Source organism: Nicotiana tabacum, chromosome 3 (genome assembly GCF_000715075.1).
Source record: "Nicotiana tabacum cultivar K326 chromosome 3, ASM71507v2, whole genome shotgun sequence".
NCBI classification, from domain to species: domain Eukaryota; kingdom Viridiplantae; phylum Streptophyta; class Magnoliopsida; order Solanales; family Solanaceae; genus Nicotiana; species Nicotiana tabacum.
In genome coordinates, this window is record NC_134082.1 from 3,310,192 (window position 1) to 3,337,335 (window position 27,144).

At 39.4% G+C, this 27,144-nt stretch overlaps 1 pseudogene; it reads left to right on the forward strand.

The window, feature by feature from the left end:
* The window catches only part of LOC142174678 (putative indole-3-pyruvate monooxygenase YUCCA10), a 345,285-nt pseudogene that overhangs the window by 266,477 nt on the left and 51,664 nt on the right, over positions 1 to 27,144 (forward strand).

Sequence of the window (27,144 nt, forward strand, 5' to 3'; positions counted from 1 at the left end):
GCTCATATCTCTACCGATTCAAGGTTGTACGACCATCTCTATCCTTGCTCTGGCGTACAATGGTGTTTCGAGCCTGGTTCTTACTTCTCAGGCTCAGATCGGACCTTTTCCCAAGCGTTTCTCATTTCTAGGGTTCTTATGAGACCCTAACCCTTCGAAGTTTTCTCCGATTTACTTAGATCCATTGTGTATCTATCCTCTCCTTGGGTTTTCAAACGATTTCCTTGACTTTTCTTTCAAACATTACTTTCAAAACCGCTTCGTTTCCAATCTAGGGTTTTCTGAAAATGCTTAAGTGTTTCTCTAACTTTCTCTCCTTTGTCTTTTGTGTTTATTTGCCTCTACTGTGTTCTTATGTTTTCTTCTACCTTGTATGTTCTTTTACTGAGTTTTTACACCCCATTTTTGTATGTTCTCCGTTCTTGTATGTTCTTCTACTGAGTTTTTACACTTCGTTCTTGTACATTCTTTTACTGAGTTTTATATACTCCATGGTTGTATGTTCTTCTGCCATGTTTCCATATTATTCTCTCATATGCTTTTCTACTGTGTTCTACTATGATCCAGCATGTTTCTCCTACTGTATTTTCCTGCTACTTTCTTAAGTTTCCTTATTTTCCTTCTATTAAGCCCTGTTTAAGTTTCTTCTGAAAAATCTCTTAAGCATGTTTCTTTTACTATTCCTATCAGTGTTTTTCTTTTGAGTGCTTCTACTACGTTTCATATGTTACTTTGCTATCATGTTTTTCTCATGAGTTTCTGTTGATGAAAGAGGCATGCAAGAGGTTTCAACTCTGAAACCTCTAAGCCCATTTCAACTACTCGCATTCTCATCTCTGTACTTGATTCAATGTGGAAACCCTAGAATTTTGGGGTTCTGCCAAGTTTTATTATGTGATTTGATTGAACTTAGGGTTTATTTCAAAACCCCTAACTCTTTCAGACACATTCCTTGCTTTCATATGACTCTGACCTTTTGCTAAACTCTTCTACACTAGAGTTTCTACCGATTTTACAATGGCATAACAAGTTTCTTTCATGTTTAACGTGTCTGTATGCTTTTTATATGTGATGAATCTCTCTTCAAAAGAGTTTTCAAACTAGTGATTGATTCGGAATTCCTTTTTAATAGGTCTAATTGATTGTTACTGAATTTCCTTAAGTTAAAAGCTTTTCCACCTTTCTAACTTGGTTCATTCATACCAAATCTTTAACTTCTGATTTCTTAGTTGTTAATTGATTTTCTTTCCTTAAATTGTACAACCGTGGATTTCAAAGGCCTAGTCCTTAAATAACCCTTATGTATTTCCCCCTAATTTGCTACTTTACACAAAAGTGTTTGACTAATTTCTTTCCTTAATTGGTTTATACCCATTTGAATATGAATCCCTTGATTAAGGGAAGCTTAGTGTAATTGATTGGAAATCAACTTTTCAAACCATTTTCTTACCTTATTTCTGCTTGATTTCTACACTATAAAAGAGCATGGCCCCTTTTCACCAGCACACACTTCAGACCTCACAAGGTCACAAACTTTTCTGAATTCATACTTAGAGTATTCTTGCTTCTTGTCTGCACTTTGGCTTTTACAAGACTACAACTTTCTTCTTTACTTGTCCCTTTGAAACTGGTATGTCCTAACTTAATTTTCAGCATCACCCTAAGGTGTTTACTTACAGTCTTTGTATCCATGTCTACTTTATTGTTTCTTGTAAAGTTTAGCATCTAACTTAATATGCCTATGTGCTACTGCTTGCTTTTTTTGTGAACAATTACTCCCTATCCCATTACCCCTATGTGTTTGTAAGTCAAGACTTAGGGCATGACAACAAGAATTGTTGTCCATGAACTGAGTTTTGAACCCCTGAGGTCTTAACCTCTAAGTAGGCTGGAGAGTGTGCCAGTATGTCTCATTGCTGGGTATGCCCATTTGCCTGCTTTTCTTGCAAATTCCCCACTCCCATATACCCCTATGTGCACTGGTTTTAAGTTACTTCCTTCTCCTTTCACCTTTCAGAATTTCCCTTTTGGACTAGCACTCACTCTTAGCTTCTATGTTCTGCCCCCTCCTATGAGCCTTGCCTTGGGACCTTGAGTTCCCTCTGAACTTGGAAACTAGAGGGCTGGCCCTTCCACACTACACTATAACTTAATCCTGTAATGCATTTGGGTGTGAGCACTGCTTGGAGTCCATTTGAGGCTCTTAGGAAACTCTGATACATCCAAATGAGAGAAAGGCTTTGGATCTTGATCTTTGGAGTTGGTTTACTTCATGTTTAAGACAGGAATTCTGAATTAGGCTCTCCTTGGTTGTAATTTTTCAATTTTTGATGTGTTTTTCTTATTTCATTCTAGGATGTAATAACTTTGTAATAAACTATTGGGGATGGCTAATGAAAAGAGGGAGGGGTAACTGTATGCAAAGGGTAGATATCCTGCCTGTAGGTTTGCATATTTCTGCACTCTCATCTGTAGATATCCTGTTTATATGTGTACATGATTCTTCATTCATATAGACATCATGCCTATAGGAGTTCTGCACTTCCATACGTAGATATCATGCCTATAAGGACTTCTGCACCTTCACATATGGATATCATGATTATAATAACCTATGCACCTTTATGTAGATGCCATGTCTATATAATTCTGCACTTTCATTTGTTTCCATTATTGTAATTACTCGAAACCTAAATTCTGCATATGCATCTAGAAAACATGTCCATAGGCCATTCTAAATTTTGCATATACATCTTGCACTAGGAAAATGTGTTCATAGGCTTAATGAATTACAACATTTAGATACCGTGCTCATAGTTAACTAGAAATCCGAATCCTGGATATACATCTGTCACTAGGCAAACCTGTTATAGTGCTTAAATAATTAACTGCATCTACATATCATGTTCATAGGCTTAAACAAAGTACATCATTTAGATGCCATGCCTATATGCTTTCTACATTGTTTACCATGTCCATAAAAGGTTTTTAAGTCAATAACGCGTAGATATCATGCCTATAGGACCCTTGCCCAACACTTAGGCAAGCCTTAGGGTAAAGGTTTATAAACTACATCAGTTCTGTCAATAACTACAACTAGTAGGCATGCCTGATTTGGGTTTCTTATGTGAAATATACAATAAATCAGTCTTCCCCAACTGTTAAGTTTTATCAGACCCCAATCAGTACGTGTAAGACATGCTAAACTATATGCTTTTCTTTTAGGGATGCCTGTTTGAGCCTTATTTGTTTATGTGATTCCCCATACTTGATATATATATGTTTTTGCTTGTTGCTTTAGTATTTTTATCTTTGAAACCATAAATGAGCCCAACATACCTCCCCTTTAGGATTAGTAGTCCTAAATGCCTCCAGGACTGATAGAATTGGGGCGGGTAATAGCATGCAATAAGTAAACTAGACAATTTTGCACTTTAATACCTCAATAGGGCGGGGAAGGGTAGATATGGATATGATGACCACGCGGTAACATCTCTTGTAGCCCCTCATTGAGGAGTGATTACCGGATGTTGTGTGGGGTGATCCATATTATTAATAAACCTAGGACCCCCCCTCCTTTTGTTTTCTTTGTTTATTTTAAATCTTTTTTTTACCATTACTTTAATCTACTCCTTTTAGTTCCTTTTTTCTTGCTTCTGTTTATGTGTAACCATTATGTGAAAATCCCCTCCTATTCGAAGTCTTTATTTGCCTATGTATTGTTTGCACCCAAAGTCACAATAATAGCTTGGCTGGGAACCACACTAATGGATCTTGAGGGGTTCCTAACACCTTCCCCTTGAGATAATTGCGAGCCCTTACCCAATCTATGGTTGTTCAAATCAAACCTTCCATAGTGTCCTAATGCACTCAAATTATTAGGTGGCGACTCTTCAATTCAAACCCAACTCCCGAAAGGGAACGAGTTGTCCTCCCGAATGTCATGAACCCAATTTTGCTCTAGAAAAATGGGGGCGCGATAATGGTCCAGGAGGAATGTCTGCTGAGGTGGAGGCAGGCTTAGCAGGAGCCACTACCACAACTGGATCTTCAGACTAGCCAGTTGGAGCAGTAGTTGTTCCCTTGAAGTTCTTGCTCTTTGGGTTGTTACCCCCCTGCATGATGTACCATGAGAAAGGGGCCTTTGCTTTGACCTTGATATCAAATGGCCTGTTTTAAACTTTGAGGTCCCTGAAGTACATAGTGAAGAAGCTAGGGAAAGGGTAGTTTCTGTCATTCTCACTATTCACAAGTGTGATTACCCTAGACATTACATTTCCGACATTTATCGGGTACCCCACCATGATCGATTCCACCAAAACTGCCCGATGCAGAGGGAGGGAGTTGTCATGAGTAGTGGGGTCCAACCTACTGCACACAAATGTTTCCCACCCCTTGTCCTCGAAGTTCAAACTTCTTCTCAGAATCTTGACGCCTGCATTCAACCAATTAGGGGTGGTACCTAGGATTTCCAGATACTATGCCAACCACGGTCGGTCCTCCTCGCCCAATTCCATCTTTTCCATATATAGTGCCTCATCCTCCTCATCAAAAAAGGTAGCCATTTATTGTCTTTTCATCAAATAGCACCTTCAAGTTTTGCACCTTGGTCACTTTGGTGCCCTTTTTTGATTTGGGCAACGTTAGTGTAGAATTCCTTGACCAAGTACTAGTTGGCAACTACACATTCACCCAAAAAGTACTCCCAACCAACTCTCTTCCTAAACTAACTCCTCACATTAGGGTTGCGAGGCAGCAAGTCTCTATCAACAAAACTCCTCTACAGGATTAATTATTTTACTGGCAACCATTCCCTAAATTTATGATACGCTACTTCACTCACAAACCGATCTTGCCACGCCTCCAATTTTCTAGTTCTCGCAACACCTCCCACTTGAGGTTCACCCCCTTCTCCTACTACTTCTTCTCCTCCTACTTCCTCATCATCTCCTACTGCACCCTCTCTAGATAATGAAGCTGTGGGAGAGGTGGAATATTATCCACTACCTTCACTGAGCCCTCAAACAACCCAGAAGTTACATTCACTGACACTTGGGTAGTGGAGTGTGTTGGAGGTGTGTCTCTCAGTCTGTTTCTCTCCGGCCAGTCTTCAATGTACTCTAGTACGGAGTCTGAAGAAATCTCTTGGGAAGGCTCACACTCACTCCCAGACTGGTCACAGGCCCTGTCTGTAGCCTTGATAATGTTTCTTTGGTTCTTGATGTTTTGCCGGACCTAAAGGGTCAGTTTTATCATTTTCTTACCTTTGCCACCCCGGGATGACTCTCCCTGCCTGGTTGTTTAGAGACCTTGCCTCTTTGTTTCACCATTGTCTGCAAACAAGTTCAGTTATGCTTTGTTAGTATCAATAGATTCAATTAAGTATAGGGTTGCAGAACAGAAAAAATTGCAAAAAGTTGTAGAAATCTCACAGTGCGGACCACACAAAATGGAGTGGGGCTTCACAGAGGTCAATGCAGACCTCACAAAATGGAACTGCGGTCCATACAGAGGTGGGGATCAGACTACCCACTCTCTGAACAATTGCTCCGCGAACCGCACAAAATGGTAATGCTGTCTGCATTGAGGTACCGCGGACCGCACTAAATGCAATACGGCAGCGGTCTTCAAAGATCAGGTTTCAGGTTTATCAGTAATGCGGTCCGCACAAAATGGTATTGCGGACCACACAAGGGCACCGCAGACTGCACAAAAACCAATGCGGTCGGCACTGAGTGCCCAGTTACGGTACTAACTTAGGGTTCAAAATAATTTGATTTTAAGTCCAATCTAACACATAAGTGCTTGCCCAGTGATTTTAACTACTTAAGTCCACATTAAACAAGAAAAGAACTAACCTAATCCTACCAAATTGAAAGAAATACGAGAAGAAAAGAAAAATAGACAAGAAAACAAAAAGTAGAGGAAAAATAACAAAATTTAGACAATTAAAAAGAAGATGGTGTTACCAGATGTTAGAATAAATGTAAATGAACAATTCCAAGCAGTTAATTGCGAGAAGAGTAGATGAACAATGATTTAATATTTCAGAGAGTCAAGAGATCTAGAAGTGTAAAAGGAGGGCCTCATGCCCTATTTATAGAAAAAGACCTGGATCCCAGTCTTACCAACCCAATACGGACCGCACAGAATGGACTGCGGTCCACACCACACAGCTTGTTTCAAGTTTTAGAAGGCAACCCTTTGCGGTCCGCACAAAATGTCATGCGGCCGCAGTGGTCCACCGTGGACCACACAAAATATAATGCGTCCGCAGTGGAAAACTTCAGAGAGTTGGACATTTCACTTTTCACTAGTGCGGTCCACACTGAATGTAGTGCGTCCGCATTGACAACTTCAGAGACCTGAACACTTTTTCCACTATGTCCTGTACTGCATCAACACAATCCTGTAGCATCTCACAACCAGTTAATCCAAAAATCAATCCTATACTACAATGAAAATCAAATTAAAACATGAAGAAAAACACATGGGTTGCCTCATAAGAAGCTCCTGATTTAACGTCGCGGCACGACACAGGTTACCATCACATTATTTAAGATGAAGAAGTGCCACAACGTGGCTGTCATCAATTTTTCCCAAGAAGTGCTTGACCCTATGCCCATTCACTCTGAAAATTTTCCCATTTTTGTTTTTAAAATCAAGAGCACCAAACAGGGTCACACACACCACTTCAAAAGGTCCACTCCGTTTTGACTTGAGCTTTACCGAAAATAGATGTAACTGGGAGTTGAACAAGAGAACCAAATGACCCACTTTGAACTCCTTGCTACGAGCATATTTATCATGAAGGTACTTTATCTTGTCCTTGTACAAGGATGAACTGGAGTAGGCATGGAATCAGAATTCATCAAGTTCATTAATGTAACGACCCGACTGGTCATTTTCACCTTTTGCGCTTTGATCTATAATTTTCGAGCATGACTTGCCTAGTTTTATGTATTATGACTGATGTAGATTGTTGGTTTTGATTTTTAGGAAAAATCGGAATGAATTTGAAAGAATAGTCTCAGTTGAAAGCTTTTAATTTGAAAGGTTTGAGCAAGAGTTGACTTATGTTTAAATGATCACGGATTGGATTTTTTTATTTGTCTAGCTCCATTAGGTGATTTGTGACTTAGGATCGGGATCAGAATTGGTTTTGGAGGTCCGGTGTAGAATTAGGCTTGAATTGGCGAAGTTAGTATTTTGGCGAATTCCGGTTGATGGGTGAGATTTTGATCCAAGAGTCGAAATGGAATTCTGAGAGTTGGTGTAGCTTCGTTAGGTGATTTGGGATATGTGTGCAAAAGTTTAGGTCATTCGGACGTGGTTTGGTCGGGTTTTGATCGAAAGTGTATTTCGAAAGTTTTTAGAAAATTAGGCTTGAATTCGATGAGGTTTGGGTAATTTGATGTTGTTTGAAGTGTTTTTATGATTGGAAGAGGTTTGAATAATGTTATGAATTATGTTGGCATGTTTGGTCGGGGTCCCATGAGGCTCGGATAAGTTTTGGAAACGTTTTTGGAAGATTTTTGCCACTTGAGCATAAACATGTAATGATCCAAAGGTCTATTTTAGTTCTAGATATTGAAATTTTATTTCGAGATTTGTAGAATTTAAATAATGAATTATAGGAGTGATCTGGAAAGTTTGGTCTAATTCATCAAGTCGCGATTGGGGTTTTGACATGAAATTTGAGTTAATTGTTTAACGAGCGAAATGGATATCGCACTGAGAAAACAAGCTCCGAATTGAGTTTTGATTGAAGGAATATGTTCGTATCATTATTTGAGACTCATAGGAATAAGAATCATCGAATTCCGAGGTCCCAGACCCGAGAAATGAATTTTTGAATAAAATTGCTTCTGAAAATATTTAAGGAAAATGGAAATGAAGTTTGATTAGAAAGTGATGGTATCGGGCCCATATTTTGGTTTCGGCACCCAGTACGGGTCTTATATATGGTTTAAGCACTTTCTATAAAGTATGGTTGAAAATGGACGTCGTTTGACGTGTTTCGGACTCAAAATGGAAAATTTGACGTTTTATGAAATTTGAAGGAACTCTTGGATTTTAACGCTTAATTTGTGGTATATTACGGTATTTTGGCGATTTGATCGCACGGTTAAGTTCGTATTGTATTTTGGGACATGTTGGTATAATTGGTTAAGGTCCCGAGGGCCTTGGGTGGATTTCGGAAGGTTAACGGAATGGAAATCGGATAAAAGGATTGCTAGAATTTTCTGCTGCAGAAGCTGTCTTGGACAGCAACTGTGCAATCGTGGAGCATATTTCGGAAGCTAATAACTAAAAATATATAAGGAATCTGTAAATTTCACAAAACATGAAAGTTGTATCCCTTGCATCCTAGTTTCCAGAAAACTAAACCATTAATTATTCCGACATATATACAAAAAGTTATGATCGATCGAATAAGGGCTGGTAAAGCTGTTTTGAAATTTTTTAGAAACGTGTGATGCGATGGGGCTACTTTGGAATCTTATATCTCGAAATATATATGTAATCACAAAATATACAAGACACGAAAGTTGTAGCTCTTAGATTCTAGTTTCCCGAAAGTTAAACCATTTGTCATTCAGACATATGTACAGAAATTTATGATCGATTGAATATGGCTGGTAAAGCTGTTTCTGGTGGACTTTTAGTGATGAAAATAAACTTTTAGTGACGAACGGGCAGAAACTTAAGGACCAAAAATGCTCATTTCTTCATTTTTCGTTTTGGGATTTTTGGAGCTCAGTTCTTGGACAATTTTGAGGTGTTCTTCACGATTTCAACTCAAGTAAGTATCCTATACTCGAAAGTGTTTATATTATATAAATCTATGGTTATTTTCATCGTTTAATTCCGATTTAAATGGAAAGATTTTTGCAAAATCTTCCAAAAATAAAAAATTAAGATTTGGAGGTCCAGTTGTTGTCGGAATTTGATAATTTTGGTATGGTTGAACTCGTATCGAAATGGGTTGTCGGATTTTATGAGTTTCGCCGGATTCTGTGATGTGGGCCCCACATGCGAATTTTAAGTGCAATTTCGGATTTTGATGGAAAATGTAGAATTCCATATGGAATTAATTCCTATAATTTTTATTAACTGAATCGAATCGTTTTGGCTTGATTCGAGGCATTCAGAGGTCAATAAGGGGCAAAGGCGTCGCAGGCTAAAGAAGTAGCCGGTTGGAGGTGAGTAATTGATGTAAATGATGTCCAGAGGGTTTGAAACCCCAAAATTTCACGTTGTAACGCTATATTGAGGTGACTTGCACGCCGGATAACAGTCATGGGGTAGAGCACCATTGGAGATTGTGACTTGGTCCGTCCCGAGAGATGTTTTTACCGTGTTTTCTACTTGAACTAAATTGAGAATCATCCTTACTTGGATTTAATTGTTACATTTGGGCTTCTTGCCAATTATTTGAATCTTTAAGGGATTGACATCACTGTTTTCACATACATGCATATCATTTGATCTTAGTCCAAGGTTTTTAAATACTGTTTTGCAAACTCAGCCATCTTTCTAAAATTTGAAAATTTAAATGGTATTCTTAAATGATATTTCGGGCTGAGAACTACTGTTTTACAATGCCCAAGGGGCTTATGATGATTTCTGGACTGAGCATAGATCGGGCTACGCGCCGCAGTAGTGTTATATTTATATTGCGATCGAGTGCGTGGTTGATTACATTGATATTGAGGACGAGGGACTGGTTGATTACATTGATATTGAGGCCGAGAGCCTAGGTGATTATACTGATATTGATATGAGGTCGAGGGCCTAGATTTGATGCCACGAGATGGCTTGATATTGCGCTTGGGCTGTAGGAGCCCCTCCGGAGTCTGTACACACCCCCAGTGAGCGCCGTCGACGATAAATAAAATGGATGGCTCGGGCTGCACGCCGCAGTGGGTACTAGAGAGTACCATCATATGCATTGCATTGCACTCATGCATTTGTTTTTATCTGTTATACCTGTCTCAGTATTTGGTACTTTGATTTAATTAACTTGTTGCTTCACTAATTGTTGTCCTAAACTGCCAGTTATAGCTTACTTTTTATTTTTTCGTGATTTCTTATTCTCAGACTTTATTTATATTTATTACTCACTGGGTCGGGGTATTCACATTACTCTCTGCACCTTGCGTGCAGATCCAGGTACACCACAGGCTGAGTGAGGATTTGTTTAGATGAACAACAGTATCTGGGAGTATTGAGGTAGCTGCATGGTGTTCGCAGCCTTGATCTCTCCCCTCTATCTCTATCTTTTATTCCGTATTTTTTTTAGACAGACTTGTAAAAGGTGGATATTCTGTATTAAAGGCTCATATTCATGACACCAGATTCTATTGGGCTATGGTGTGTTATTTTAGTTGAATTTTCGCAGATTTTATTATTAATTATAAAATTGAAAGTGATGACTTAGTAAAGTATCTATGATATTTATCTATAATCTGAATAAGAATTTGGGATAATATTGTTGAATGGTCGGGCTTTCCTAGTAGTGTATTGGGCGCCATTATGACCAGGGTGGGGTCGTGAAAAGTTGGTATCAGAGCCTAGGTTAATTGGTCTCGCGAGTCATGAGCCGGTTTAGTAGAGACTCGCGGATCGGTACGGAGACATCTGTCTTTATCCTCGAAAGGCTGCAGAACCTTTAGGAAAACTTCACGTTTTTGAATTATTATCCTGCGTTCTTGATTCATCTTGAAAAGAAACTTTTGAAATTCCTTCCATGTGTTCGTATGCGCGCATGAGCGCTCAGTATCAGATATGCCTCGATGGCTTGTGATTCCCCGATAGAGAGGCGAGGTGTTATCTCTATGAGTTTATGGTGGGCCAGTCTGGAGGACTTGAGGTTGGATCCTTGCCTATGGCTTGAGCACCGAAGTGCTGATTGTGCGAGCAAGAGTTTTGAAATTATATGTCTGGTATTGTCCCTATTAGTGGGAATGATGGTTGGATAGCCACGTGAGGAGTATGTTAGTACTGCGAGATATATCTATATGACTTAGAGGTAACGAGGAAGGGCAACAGGATGATAGATAAACTATTAAGTGTTTGATTTTCATTGTGATCTGATGTGTAGCCCTGAGTTATGGGCCTGTGAAGAATCTTTTCATGTCTCCTGTTTGGAGTGAAGTAAATTTCATGTTATGGTATGAGTTTAGACTTAGGAAGACTAAGTGATTGTGTAATGTGAATGACGGTGGAAGGTATACAAAAATATTAATTATAAGTGAAACAGGTGGGTTATCTCATGCGGAGTGTTCTAAGGTGGTGCGATTCTTATACTGTTTATTAGAAGATCTCATTTACAAGTGAAGAATATGCGTTGAAATCTAAATTTGGTCTCCTAGAGAGTGGGCTTAATTGTTATGTGAGTGAATGAAGAATTGCAGAAAAGTTAAAATTCTAGATGATTTGTATTTCCACAAGCTTATGAAGGAGTGAGTTCAATCTCACTATGGTATTATGGCAATAATAGAGTATGTGCGTTATGATTTATTGAGTGCGTTTTGATCTATGTCTTTGAGCCAAGTTGTAGAGTTTTCTATTAAATAAGTTGATTGCACGATTATGTGCTATATTGGTTCCAGTTTGAGGCGTGTTGGTGAGTCGGTTATTGCTTACGGGGATTAAGATCGATCAGGCGGTGGATGGACCTAATTTTTTATGCTATTGCTTCAGATGCTGTCACTATAGGAATTGTCTAGTCTGCCACAGAGATGCATCTGTATTATTCGATCCCAGTTCCACATATTCTTATGTGTCCTCATATTTTGCTCATTATTTGGGTACGCCCCCAAGAGTTTCCTTCTTTACCTGTTCATGTATCTACCCCGGTAGGTCATACTGTTGTTGTGGACTGTGTGTACCAGTCATGTGTTGTGATTATTGAGGGTCTGGAGACCCGAGTTGATCTATTGCTATTGAGCATGGAGGACTTTGATGTTATATTGGGCATGAATTGGTTATTTCCATGTCATGTTATTCTAGACTATCATGCTAAGACAATTACTTTGGCTATGCCGGGTGTACCGCGGATCGAGTGGCGTGGTATGACTAATTATGTTCCTAGCAGAGTAATTTCTTTCTTGAAAGCCCAGTGTATAGTTGGTAAGGGTTGTCTGTCATATCTAGCATTTGTGCTAGATGTTGGAGCTGAGACTCCTAGTATTGATTCTATCCCAATTGTGAGGGATTTTTCATCCATTGCATCGCCCTTGACCAAGTTAACTCAGAAGGGTGCACCGTTTATATGGTCAGACGAATGTGAGAAAAGCTTTCAGAAGCTCAAGACAGCTTTGACCGCAGCTCCAGTGTTGGTTTTGCCATCAGCTTCAGATTCATATACCGTATATTGTGATGCTTTACAGATGTTTTATGGCAATATTTTTGGGTTGGTGACCTACATGGGCGGGTCAATCCAGAGGAATTCCATTTTAATAACTTGGGTATGTGTGAGCAGATTTGAAAGTTTTCTTGATGGTTTTTGCAATAGTTCTAGCTGGATATCTTCTACCGGTGCACGGAACATATTGTATATTACGAACTCCTCCTAAATGGGAGAAAATAGAAGATTTCGAATTGCCGGAATGTAATTTTCCTATAGCCCAGAAATTTCTAATGAGATTTTGTGTTTGCAAAAAGATGGCATGATAGACGTGGTGTGTGGTACATGATTGATATTTTCATGTGCAACGTGGCAATTCATTCTTAAAGGGAAGGTAACATGTTCTGGATGGAATAGTCAGTTTCAGGTATTTAGATGAATGTTATAACTGCTCGGTAAGACCTTAGAAGGGTGCACACTATATTTTAACCAATAAATGTCTATTTGTATTTCAACACCCACATGGTTGATCGACTGCCAATATTTCGATCTTGCTATGTATTGTAGGAAAATTTTGAGAATAATTATCATGAAATGATCGTACTTGAGGGAGGTGTCAGTCATTGAGTGCTGAGGTTGTGATCAGTTATGGTGATTTATGTAATCTAGGAATTTGGAGACGGGGAATTCTCAAAAATATACTATTTCGGGATTATGGTATGTTTGAGGTGAGTGTCTTATCTAAACTCTTTGGATGCACTAGTTGAGCTAATTGATGGTGATAACTATGCGCTGTGAGCGAGAATATATGTGAGGGTTGAACCTGTGTGCAAACAACGAGCTAATATTCATGCTGGGAAGATACATAGGCTATGATATGCCTAGAGTGGGATATTGGGCTAAGGTATCATATTTCTCATATTCGTAACTCTTTTAAGAACTATCTGGACTATACTTGAGATTTCCAAGATGCTAAATTCCATAACAAACTTGGTAATTACTAATTCTGTGTTAACTTGCTAATTTGAGCTATGACAGTGCATTTTGCTCATGCCTACAATATAGAGTATTATTTATTCCAGTCAAGGAGAATGAGAATCTTGTTTCAGTTAGCATATACATGTGTACTTGTTGGATTGCTTCTATATGATATGCTTGGACTGGAGGTCTGTGACCGTGCCAGGTGGATTATGTTATTGGCAGCTAAGTTTCTCATGAGGTTGATGTCAATGTGAGCTATAGAAGAGCTGGTTATTATTATTCTATTCATATATCTTGGTTCCACTGTGATTGACGAGCCAATAGTATATCGTTGGGGTGGTACTTGTGGAACTTGCAAAGTGGCTTTTTTCTTTAAGGTATTCTCCCTTTTTAGGGTAACCGGATGGCATAATAGTGAGGTTTTCCGTTATGGCATTGTATTATGTACTTCTCCGTGGGTATGGTGATTCACTAGTGGTACTAGATATCAAATTGCGCTTGGTTGATGATTTTGAGCATGGTGACTTGAGGCGTCTCATGTGAACTAGTGTCTAGATAGGGTCGCGCATGGCAGCGAAGCTATGTGGAGATATGACCTTCCGGATTAGATTTGTGTGTTATATTTCTATGATGTGAGACAGGTTCTCAGCCTTGTGTTGTGGTGGTACTGGTGAGCTTGAGGTACAACTCTTTCGTTTGAGTCATTTTCATGAATTGAGTACGCTTGAACTATTGCTTATTGGCGCGCGTATTGTGCGAGTGGTGGATTAGGCCTGTATTGATATGTCATGTCACTAGAATAATGTGTTGGATTAGAAGAGATCAGTGGGATCATTAATGAATACGAACGAATTTGATTTCAGCATGTTGGAAGGATAATATCGAGCTTTGGCTCAGAAATTTGATGTAGCATTTGCCAAAGGAGAAGTGGCTTCATGAATGGTTGATATGGAAAATGGTTATGGCTTACCGCGTGATTTAGTTAGCATTGGAAGTATGTAAAAGTGTTGAGATGACACTTTAGTTGATAAGAATTTTTCTATCGGTATTCGGGTGTTGTGTGCAACTGCTAAGATTAGAAGTTATCATGACAAGCATTTGAGTTATGTGGTCTATCATATAATTGCACCTGAGGTTGCAGGTATCGGTTATTACAGCTGGTTCGGGCTTATTCTGAATATAGATGTGAGGTTCTGACCTTGTGTATGATTTCGGAAATGAAAATGTGGTTCTAAGGTTATGGGCTAGAGTGTGTTGTGAAATTTCAGTTATATTGTGCTATCGGAACTATATGAGATAGGGTGACGTGGGATCACCCCCGGGTATGTGTTTGGTAAGGTTATTCAGCTATTGGTTAGCTTTTAGAACAACTCTGGAACGTTCGAGGACGAATGTGTGTTTAAGTGGGGAAGGATGTAACGACCCGACCGGTCGTTTTCAGCTTTTGCGCTTTGATTGCCAGTTCTCGAGCATGACTTGCCCCGTGTTATGTATTATGACTGATGTAGATCGTTGGTTTTGGTTTTCAGGAAAAATCGGAATGAATTTGAAAGAATAGTCTCAGTTGAAAGCTTTGAATTTGAAAGGTTTGACCAAGAGTTGACTTATGTGTAAATGATCTCGGATCGGATTTTTTTTTATTTTTCTAGCTCCATTAGGTGATTTGTGACTTAGGAGCGTGATCGGAATTGGTTTTGGAGGCGGTGTAGAATTAGGCTTGAACTGGCGAAGTTAGTATTTTGGCGAATTCCGGTTGATAGGTGAGATTTTGATCCGAGAGTCGGAATGGAATTCCAAATGTTTTTGTAGCTTCGTTAGGTGATTTGGTATATGTGTGCAAAATTTCAGGTCATTCGGACGTGGTTTGGTCGGGTTTTTGATCGAAAGTGTATTTCGAAAGTTTTTATAAAATTTGGCTTGAATTCGATGAGTTTTGGATAATTTGATGTTGTTTGAGGTGTTTTAATGATTGGAAGAGGTTTGAATAATGTTATGAATTATGTTGGCATGTTTTGTCGGGGTCCCATGAGGCTCGGATAAGTTTTTGAAGAGTTTTTGGAAGATTTTTGTCGTTTGAGAATAAGCATGTAATGATCTAAAGTTCTATTTTTAGTTCTACAGATCGAAATTTTATTTTGAGATTTCTAGAATTTAAATAATGAATTATAGGAGTGATCTGGAAAGTTTGGTCTAATTTCATCAAGTCGCGATTGGGTTTTTGACGCGAAACATGAGTTAATTATTTAACGAGCGAAATGCATATCGCACTGAGCAAACGAGCTCCGAATTGAGTGTCTATTGAAGTACTATGTTCGTATAATTATTTTTGACTCATAGGAACTATAATCATCAAATTCCGAGGTCTCAGGCCCGAGAAATAAATTTTTGAGTAAAATTGCTTTATGAAAATATTTAAGGAAAATGGAAATGAAATTTGATTAGAAAGTGATGGTATCGGGCCCGTATTTTGGTTCTGGTGCCTAGTACAGGTCTTATATATGGTTTAAGTACTTTCTGTAAAGTTTGGTTGAAAATGGACGTCGTTGACGTGTTTTGGACTCAAAATGGAAAATTTGATGTTTTATGAAATTTGAAGGAATTCTTGGATTTTAAAGCTTAATTCGTGGTATATGACATTATTTTGGCGATTTGATTGCAATGTTAAGTTCGTATTGTATTTTGGGACAAGTTGGTATAATTTGTTAAGGTCCCGAGGTCTTCGGGTGGATTTCGGAACGTTAACGGAATGGAAATCGGATAAAAGGATTGCTGGAATTTTCTGCTGCAGAAGCTGTCTTGGACAACAACTGTGCAATCGTGGAGCCTATTTCGGAAGCTTATTTCTCAAAATACATAAGTAATCTATAACTTTACAAAACATAAAAGTTGTAGCCCTTGTATCCTATTTTCCAGAAAGCTAAACTATTAATTATTCTGACATATATACAGCAAGTTATGATCAATCGAATAAGGGCTGGTAAAGTTGTTTTGAAATTTTTCAGAAATATGTGATGCCAGGGGTCTACTTGGAAGTTTATATCTCAAAATATATAGGGAATCAGAAAATATGAAAAACACAAAAGTTGTAGCCCTTGGATTATAGTTTCCAGAAAGTGAAACCATTTGTCATTCAGATATTTGTATAGAAAGTTATGATCGATTGAATATGGCTGGTAAAGTTGTTTCTGGTGGACTTTTAGTGACGACGTTTAGTGATGAAAATAGACTTTTAGTGACGGACGGGCATAAACTTAAGGACCAAAAATGCTCATTTCTTCATTTTTCGTTTTGGGATTTTTGGAGCTCGGTTATTGGGCGATTTTGAGGTGTTCTTCACGATTTCAACTCAATTAAGTGTCCTATACTCGAAAGTGTTTATATTACATAAATCCATGGTTATTTTCATCGTTTAATTCGGATTTAAATGGAAGAAATCATGATTTTTACAAAATCTTCCAAAAATGAAAAATTAAGATTTGGAGGTCGAGTTGTTGTCAAAATTTGATAAGTTTGGTATGGTTGAACTCGTATCGAAATGGGTTGTTAGATTTTATGAGTTTTGCCGGATTCCGAGACGTGGTCCCCACAGGCGAATTTTGAGTGTAATTTCGGATTTTGATGGAAAATGTAGAATTCTATATGGAATTAATTCCTATAATTTTTATTAACTGAATTGAATCGTTATGGCTAGATTCGAGGCATTCAGAGGTCAATAAGGGGCAAAGGCATCGCGAGCTAAAGAAGTAGCCGGTTCGAGGTGAGTAATTGATGTAAATGATGTCCTGAGCGTTTGAAACCCCAAAATTTCACATCGTAACGCTATATTGAGGTGACTTTCACGCCGGATAACGGGCGTGGGGTAGAGCACCATTGGAGATTGTGACTTGGTCCATCCTGAGAGATGTTTTTACCGTGTTTTCTGCTTGAACTAAATTGAGAATCATCCTTACTTGGATTTAATTGTTACATTTGGGCTTCTTGCCAATTATTTGAATCCTTTAGGGATTGATATCACTGTTTTCGCATACATGCATATCATTTGATCACGGTCTAAGATTTTTAAATACTGTTTTGCAAACTCGGCCATCTTTCTAAGATTTGAAAACATAAATGGTATTCGTAAATGATATTTTGGGCTGAGAACTACTGGTTTACAAATGCCCAAGGGGCTTATGATGATTTCTGGACTGAGCATGGATCATGCTGCGTGCCACAGCATTGTTATATTGATATTGAGGCCGAGAGCCTAGTTGATTACATTGATATTGAGGCCGAGGGCCTGGTTGATTACATTGAAACAGTGGTAACAATGGCACTGTGTGATATAAATTGGTCAGGTAACAATGACTGACCAAGACTTGATTGATGCCACGAGATGGCTTGTTATTGTGTTTGGGCTGTAGGAGCCCCTCCGGAGTCTGTACACACCCCCAGTGAGCGCCGTCGACGATAAATAAAATGGATGGCTCGGGCTGCATGCCGCAGTGGGTACTAGAGAGTACAATCATATGCATTGCATTGCACTCATGTATCTGTTTTTATCTGTTATACCTGTCTCAGTATTTGGTACTCTAATTTAATTGACTTGTTGCTTCACTAATTGTTGTCCTAAACTGGCATTTATAGTTTACTTTGTATTTTTCCATGATTTCTTATTCTCAGCATTTTTGTTTATTACTCACTGGGTCGGAGTACTCACATTACTCCCTGCACCTTGCATGCAGATCCAGGTACACTACAGGCTGAGTGAGGATTTGTTTAGCTAAACAGCAGTATCCGGGAGTATTGAGGTAGTTGCATTGCGTTCGCAGCCTTGATCTCTCCCATCTATCTCTATCTTTTATTCCGTATTTTTTTTCTAGAGAGACTTGTAAAGGGTGGATATTCTGTATTAGAGGGTCATATTCGTGACACCGGATTCTATTGGGCTATGGTGTGGTATTTTAGTTGAATTTTCGGAGATTTTATTATTAGTTATAATTACTTAAAAGTGATGACTTAGTAAATTCTCTGTGATATTTATCTATAATCTGAATAAGAATTTAGGATAATGTTGTTGAATGGTCGGGCTTTCCTAGCAGTGTATTGGGCACCATCATGACTGGGGTTGGAGTCATGACAATTAAGCTGCTCCACACGAAGATTAGCTGCAACATCCCATTTAAGATTTAGCTTCCTCAAAGACCACATGGCCTTGTGCTCTAACTTAACCGGTAGATGGCAAGCTTTACCAAACACCAACCGATACGGAGACATACCAATCAGAGTCTTGTAAGCAGTCCTATAAGCCCATAGAGCGTCATCCAACTTCTTTGACCAATCAGTCCTATTTGCATTGACCATCTTTGACAATATGCTTTTGATTTCCTTGTTGGAGACTTCCACTTGACCACTCGCTTGAGGATGATAGGGAGTTGAAACTTTATGATTGACACCATACTTTGCAAGCAAAGTGTCGAAAGCTCTATTGCAAAAATGAGACCCGCCATCACTTATAATTGCACGAGGAGTACCAAACCTTGTAAAAATGATCTTATTGAGAAATGCAACAACACACCGGGCCTCATTGTTGGGAAAAGCCACGGCTTCAACCCACTTTGAAACATAGTCCACCACCACAAGAATGTACGTGTTCCCACACGAGATAATAAACGATCCCATAAAATCAATGGCTCATACATCAAAAATATCAACCTCAAGGATGGTATTGAGAGGTATCTCATATTTCTTCGAAATTCCACTGGCTTTTTGGAATGCATCACATCTCCTCACAAAATCACCCATATCTTTGAACAAAGTTGGCCAATAAAACCCACAACTAAGAACTTTTGAAGCCATCCCCGCCCTGACATGATGGCCACCATAGGGAGAGGAATGACAAGCCTCCAAGATACTCAATTGCTCTTCCTCCGGGACACACCTTCGGATCACACCATCCGTGAAAATCTTGAACAAGTATGGCTCATCCCAATAGAAATCCAAACTATCCCGCTTGAGCCTCTTCCTTTAGTTAGAAGAGAGCTCACACGGGATTATACCAGTCATAAGGAAATTAGCAACATCAGCAAACCATGGCATATCATTCATCGACACCAAAAGGAGTTGTTTGTTGGGAAATGAATCATTAATCACAAGGCCTCCCCTCCTCCTACAAGCGGGACAAGTGGTCCATCACTTGGTTCTCACTACCCTTCCGGTCCACAATCTCCAAATTAAACTCTTGAAGTAACAAGACTCATAGCATCAGTCTAGATTTAGAATCTTTCTTCATCATTAAGTACCGGAGTGTGTCATGGTCGGTATAAATAATAACCTTTAGAACCCATAAGATACGGTCAAAATTTTTCCATTGCGAACACAATAGTCAAAAGTTATTTTTCAGTCACCGTATAGTTCACTTGATATTCATTCATTGTCTTTCTCTTATAGTACACTGGATGAAATATTTTGTTCACTCATTGACCAAAAACCGTCCCAACCGCATCATCGCTCGTATCACACATGATCTCAAAGGGCAAGCTCTAATTAGGCGTGGTAATGATAAGAGTGGTGGTCAACTTATGCTTGAGAAGTTCAATGACTTGCATACATTTTTCACCAAACACGAACTTAGCATCTTTTTCCAACAACTTGCACAAGGGATTCACTACCTTCGAAAAGTCTTTGATAAATCTCCGGTAGAACCCCGCATGCCCAAGAAAACTTCTAACTTCCTTGACGAATGTAGGGGGAGGGAGCCTTGAAATTACATCGATCTTTGCTTTATCTACCTCAATACCATGCTTTGAAATTTTATGCCCAACAACTATTCCTTTTTCCACCATAAAATGGCATTTCTTCCAATTGAGGATAAGATTAGTTTCCTCACAACGGGCCAAAACTCTATCAAGATTCTTCAAGAATTCATCAAATGAATCCCCCACAACACTAAAGTCGTCCATGAACACCTCCAAAATGTCTTCCACCATATCGGTGGAAATGGCCATTATACACCACTGAAATGTAGCCGGTGCATTACACAACCCAAAAGACATCCTAGAAAAAACAAAGGTTCCATATGGACAAGTGAATGTGGTCTTCTCCTAATCATTCAGAGCAATCAAGATTTGGTTGTACCCATAATACCCATCCAAGAAATAGTAGAAGACATGCCTAGCAAGTTGATCTAACATATGATCAAGAAAAGGCAAAGGAAAGTGATCCTTGCGGTCACTTTATTCAACTTGAGGTAGTCCATGCATACCCTCCAACTGGTGACAGTTCTTGTAGGAATCAACTCATTTTCTAAAATTGTAACCACAGTCATGCCACCCTTCTTCAGTACACATTGCACCGACGAAGTCCAAGAGCTATCAGAGATAGGGTACATAACCCCGACATCCAACCACTTGACCATTTCCTTTTTCACGACTTCTTATAGTTCCTCGTTCAACCTCCTTTGATGATCCAAGGAGGGCTTTGCATCATCTTCCGGAATAATCTTGTGCATATAGAATGCGGGGCTTATCCCTTGAATATCAGCTAAAGTCCATCCAATTGCCTTTTTCCGCTTTTGAAGCACCGCCAATATGGCATCAACCTGCATGTTAGTAAGGCAAGAAGAATAACTGGCAAAGTAGAGTTTGAGCCTAAGAACTCATACCTGAGGTGTGGAGGCAGTGGTTTTAACTCTAACACCGGAGGCTCCTCAATTGAAGGTTTAGTTGGTGGAGTCTTTCTATTCTCGATATCCAAAGATAATTTCCTAGGCTCATAAGAGTAAGAGCTCATTCCAAAGCATTCACACACTCCACTCGGCTTGCATCCTCATTGACATCTAGATTCAACAATAAGACCTTCAATGGGTCCTTCACATTGATCATTGCACTGGTGTCATCAATTATCACTACTGTAACGAGGTCCACAAAAGATCACACCTCGGTACTGTTGGGTTGTTTCATTAATTTCCATACATGAAAGACCACCTTTTGATCACCCACCCGGAAGGTGAGTTCCCCTACTTTCAAATCAACTAAGGCCTTCCCCGTAGCTAGGAAAGGTCTTCCCAATATGATAGGAACTTCATAGTCCACCTTGCAGTCCAAGATCATAAAGTTAGCTGGCAAGATAAATTTTTCCACCCAGACAAGCACATCATCAATAATACCCAATAGTCTCTTCATCGATCTACCTGCCATTTGTAACCTCATGGAAATCGGCCTAGGTTGCCCAATACTCAAGGTTTTGAAAACTGAGTAGGGCATCAAATTGATACTAGCCCCCAAATTGCATAGAGCCTTGGCAAAGTCCGCACTCCCAATGGTGCAAGGAATGGTGAAAATACAGGGATCTTCAAGCTTCGGGTCCATTGAATGCACTAACTCGGTGAGTCATCTTTATAGTTTCACAATCCATAGTACGCTTCTTTGTGACCAAGTCCTTCATGAATTTAGCATAGCCCGATATTTGTTCAAGAGCCTCCACCAAAGATACAATAATGGACAAGTTCTTCATCATGTCAATAAACTTTTTAAACTGATTCTCATTTTTGTACTTCGTGAGGCTTTGAGGATAAGGTGGAGGTGGCCTTGAAAAAGGAGCTTTGGCTTTAGGCACAACCAGCTCCGGCATGTCTATTATGTGTTCCCTAGTCGGGTTTACATCATTTTGAGTTTCCACCTCGACATCTTGAATATCAATCCTCACTTTTTCATTCACATTTTCATCAATCACATTCTCAACCACCAAAGGAACTTCATCTTCTTGCAACTCAACATCATCACTTAAAACTTTCTTTTGCTTGGAGGCATTCACATCACCGCTTAGTCCACCCCATGTAGTTACTGCCATCACATGATTGTTCCTACCCTTTAGGTTCACTACTATATCACTTGGTAGAGCACCTTTAGGGCGTGTATTCAAGGACTGGGAGATTTGGCCTAACTGCACCTCCAAGTTTCTGATAGAGGTATTATGGGAAGCTAACTATGCATCAGAATCTGCATTCTTCTTCATCGTCTGTTCAAACATCATTTCAATTCTACCCATATCATTTCTAGAAGAACTAGGACCTTGAGATGGAAATAGGGGTAGATTGTTCGGTTGTTGGTACTTTGGGGGCCTTTGAAAGCCTTGCCCCCGATTTCCTTGGTTTCCATTATTCCATCCACCTTGATTGTTATTACCACCCCAATTGTTGTTATTACCATTCCAATTTCCTTGGTCGGTTTGATTGTTGTTCTGATCGCCCCTGTTGTTTTTGTGGTTGTTGTTCCCCCAATTACTATTGTCTTGTTGTTGATTTACCCAATTGCCTTGAGGTCTCCATTGTTGTTGGTTGGAAGAGTTTCCCCATTGGCCTTGATAATTATTCACGTATTGAACCTCTTCACTTTGTTCATCACAACCATCATTTTGAAATCCACCGCAGTCATTATCAAATTGCTCAAAATTCCCTTGGTTTTGTTTCCCTATTTGCCTTCTTTTGTTGACAAGCATATTGACACCCTCCATGGCATTCACTTGGAGAGGATTTTGAACTTGTTGCAATTGTGCCTTTGCTAGTTTGTTCATAGTAGTTGTCAACTTGGCTATAGCCTACCCATGATCATGTAACTCATTGTGCAAATGAGTAACTGTGGGGTCACCCTAGGGCACATTGGCTCTACTTTGCCACATAGAAGAAGTGTTAGCCATCTCGTCAAGAATATCACATGCCTCATCATACGACATCTTCATAAAGTTGCTCCCAGCAAGTTGGCTCACTATGCATTGGTTTGTGGTGTTAATTCCCCGGTAGAAGGTTTGTTGGATCATCGCCTCAGTCATATATTGTTGGGGCATTATTTCACCATTGTTCTATAACGCTCCCAAATCTCATGCAAAGGTTCCATGGGCTCTTGCTTGAAAGACAATATCTCATCTCGCAACGCCGCCATATGCCCTGGAGAGAAATATTTTGCAATGAACTTGTCCGCCAACTCATCCCAAGTAGTGATGAAATGGTTGGGAAGTTGCTCGAGCCAATCCAATGCCTTCCCTCTAAGTGAGAATGGGAAGAGTCTCAACCTAAGAGCATCCCCAGACACATTAGTCTGCTTGCTCCCACAACATGTATCCACGAACCCCTTGAGATGTTTGTAAGCATTTTGATTTGCAGCGCCCGTGAAATACCCACGCTACTCAAGTAAGGTCAACATCACATTGGTTATTTGAAAATTTCCCGCCCGGATTTGGGGTGGGACAATAGCACTTACATAGCCTTGGTTCGGAAGCACTCTAGGAGACACTCTTGGAGGTGGCGGAGGAGGTTATGGAATATTGTCATTAACATTCGCATTAGTCTGGCGGCCTCTACGTTGTCCTTGAGTTATAAGAGGCACCTTATCATCTCCGACATCAACTACCTCCTCCCCCGTAATCACATTTCCAAGAGGTTCATTAGAGTTGTTCGCTGCCATTTGGTACCGGAATTGTGACACAAAGAAATTAGTAACAAAGAAGGAAAGAAGAACAATACATAAAACTAACTAGATAGATAGCCAAAACCGTTATCTCCCCGAAAATGGTGCCAAAAAGTGATCGAGGCCTACCCTGCACTACTATTGAGTAGCGAGATAGGGTCGAAGCAGCTTTTACCCGATCTAGGGTCAGGATCGATTTCCACAGAGAGATAGAAATTGGAGTCGGGTATCTATCTAGTTTAGAGTTGTGTATGTGTTCCAAATTACACTTCTAAACATTTTTGGGTTTTTATTTTACTTCTACTTTTATCAAACTACAATATTTAATTAAACTAGAATAAGCTAAGAATAAAATGTTGGGGGTTGTTCAAATGGTTTAAAAGGCACAGGGTAGTGACTTTCACCTAGGTGGTCAATTGAGGGTACTTGAGTCTAAGGCATGATTGACATATTTGGGGAGTATAATATAACCTTTACATGATTTTACCCACTATACACCTCTTGGTGGTTCAAGTGATCAAGACCAATTGGGTATGCAAATTTGGACAAGCAATTATGATTCATGTCGGGTATTAATCTCTCGAGGTTTAACCCTTTAATTGGGGCTATCAATCTCTTGAATATGCCCCAATTCCTTGTGGACCAATTTCAGAGACTTAGGCTCTCTTTCTCAAGAAGAGCTCAAGTCAACTAAACACAAACTAGTGTTTGAAACCACTAATTCGGCAATTAAACATGAAATTAGCCTAAATATCAAACACCCATAGTCAATCTAGCCCTAAAACACAAGACTCATCAATTACTCACACTAGGGTTGAGCTACAACCCTAGCTTATAGATCTAGCTACTCATAATTAAAGAGGGAAAACAAGAAATAGATGAAGAAAAACTCATATTAATTAATTGCTAAGATAAACTAGAAGATTCAATGTTGAAATAAAGATAAAAATGCCCAAAATGGCTAATTTCGAAGTCACGAGCACAACTCTTAGCTAAAACTCTCTGATGACCTAAAAATGGGAAAATAAGCTATTTATACTAAGTTAAAAAATTTTAAAAAAAATACCCCTGCGGGGCTAGTGCGGACAACACAAAATTATGTGCGGATCGCATATAATGGATTGCGATCGCGATAGCTTCTAGTCCAGTCTGCATGAAATGGAGCGCGTACCGCATTGACTTCAATCTCTAAAAATGGCAACTCTGATCTTTGGTTCTGTCGACGGCACTAAATCGAGTGCGTCCGTAGTGACTTCAATGTGGACCACATTAAATCTCATGCGGCTACATTGCATGTTGGCCTGGAAATCACCTTCTCTGAACCTCACTTGTGCGGACCTCACATAATGGTGTGCAGCCGCATTGGGCTTGTTTTGCCTAAGCTTTGTCTTGTCTTGGTACTTGTGCAAATTTCACTCCTTTTTGAAATGATCTTTGACATCTTATCACTTTGTTGATCAAGCCTGCAATTAAGCACAACTTGTGAGCCTTTTGGAGCTATTTTGTACAAATTCCTAATCAAAACATAAGCAAGAAGGAGTATAAAATGCATCAAAATCCCTAGTTATAACATATTATGCTACTATTTCTTCATTTTAGTTTTATTTCTATTTAATTGGTTAAATTGTTCGAAGTGTTTTTAAAAATTGGCAAAAGAAATTACTCTAATGCTGGCTTGCCAAGCAAATGAATTGTTAGTGTGACGACCCGACCAGTTGTCTCATGAGTTACCACTCTGTTTACTTTATTTCTGCTTCTTTATGCTTCGTTATCTGTGTCTTATGGTATCGAGTTGGTCGGATTGAGTCCGAAATGCGTTTGGTGAAAATTTGAGACACTTAGTCTCTTTTAAGAAGGCTTAAGTTGGAAAAGTCAACCGAATATTGATTTATGTGTTAGAGGGCTCGGATATGAGTTCTGATGGTTAAGTTAGCTTTGGGAGGTGATTTATGACTTAAGAGCATGGTAGGAATGGGTTTTGGTGGTTCGGAGTAGAATTAGGCTTGAATGTGTGAAGTTGATATTTTGGCAATTTCCGGTTGATAGGCAAGATTTTGATATAGGGGTTGGAATGGAATTTTGAGAGTTGCAGGAGCTTCGTTGTGTCATTTGGGATGTGTGTGCAAAATTTCAAGTCATTTGGACGTGGTTTGGTTGGGTTTTTGATCAAAAGTGTATTTCGGAAGATTTTAGAAACTTAGGCTTAAATCTAATGTGTTTTGGGTGATTTGATGTTGTTTGAGGTGTTTTGATGATTGGAACAAGTTTGAATAAGGTTTTAAGATGCGTTGGTGCCTTTGTTAGAGGTCCCGGGGGCATCGGGTGTGTTCCGAGTTGTCAATCAGATCATTTGAGAGTTAAGAAAATTGTAGATTTTGAGTTCCAGCAATTGCAGACATTTTGGTCTTCGCGTTTGCTAGAGGACCCTCGCTTTTGCGAAGAGTCTACTGAGGGAGGTGAAAGTTTAACCTTCGCATTCGCGAAGTAGGTGATGCATTCGTGAAGGGCTGCGAGGCTATGCACCGCGTTCGCGAGAAGGTTTTCGCGATCGCATAGAGGAATTTGGGTCAGATGGATTCAAGGTCGATTGTTCATCGCATTCGCGGAAGAGTGAGCGCGTTCGCGAAGGGTAAGGTCGAGGAAGCATCGCATTCGTGATGGTTATGTTGCGTTCGCGTAGAGGAAAAGTTGTTCAAAGTGAGTTTGTGCTTCGTGAACGCGAGGGTTTGACCGCATTTACGAAGAAGAAAATTGGACCTGGGCAGAATTTTTTTAAGCTCGTCTTGTCCGCGAATTTTGGGCTTATATTACCCATAACTGCTCGTTGTTTGAGATTTTTGAATGAGATTGACGAGGGATTCAAGGAGAATCATTGGGAGATAAGATTTTTTGACTAAAAACTCTATTATTATGTGAATTCCACCTAGAAAATCATGAAATCTAAGCCTCAAATTGAAGAACTAGGGATTGAAAATTGGGCTTTTGATTTGGGATTTGAAGGACCATTTGGGGTCGGATTTGAGCATTTCTGATATGCATGAACTCGTGGGGAGATAAGGAATCTTTGATGTAAAAATTTCTGAATTTCGAGACGTGGGCCCGAGGGTCGGGTTTGGCCAATTTCGGGATTTTGGTATTTTTTGATTGTTTTCTCTTGGGCTTCATTCCCTTAGCATATTTTGACTCCATGATTCTGATTTTAAATAGATTCGACGTGACTGGAGGCTGATTCGAGGGGCAAAGGTATCGGAGAGTAGTATTTTCACCGGTTTGAGGTAAGTAACCATTATAAATCTGGAACTGAGGGTACAAAACCCCGGTATTTAACTTGATTTGATAAAAGTGGTGACACACATGCTAGGTGAC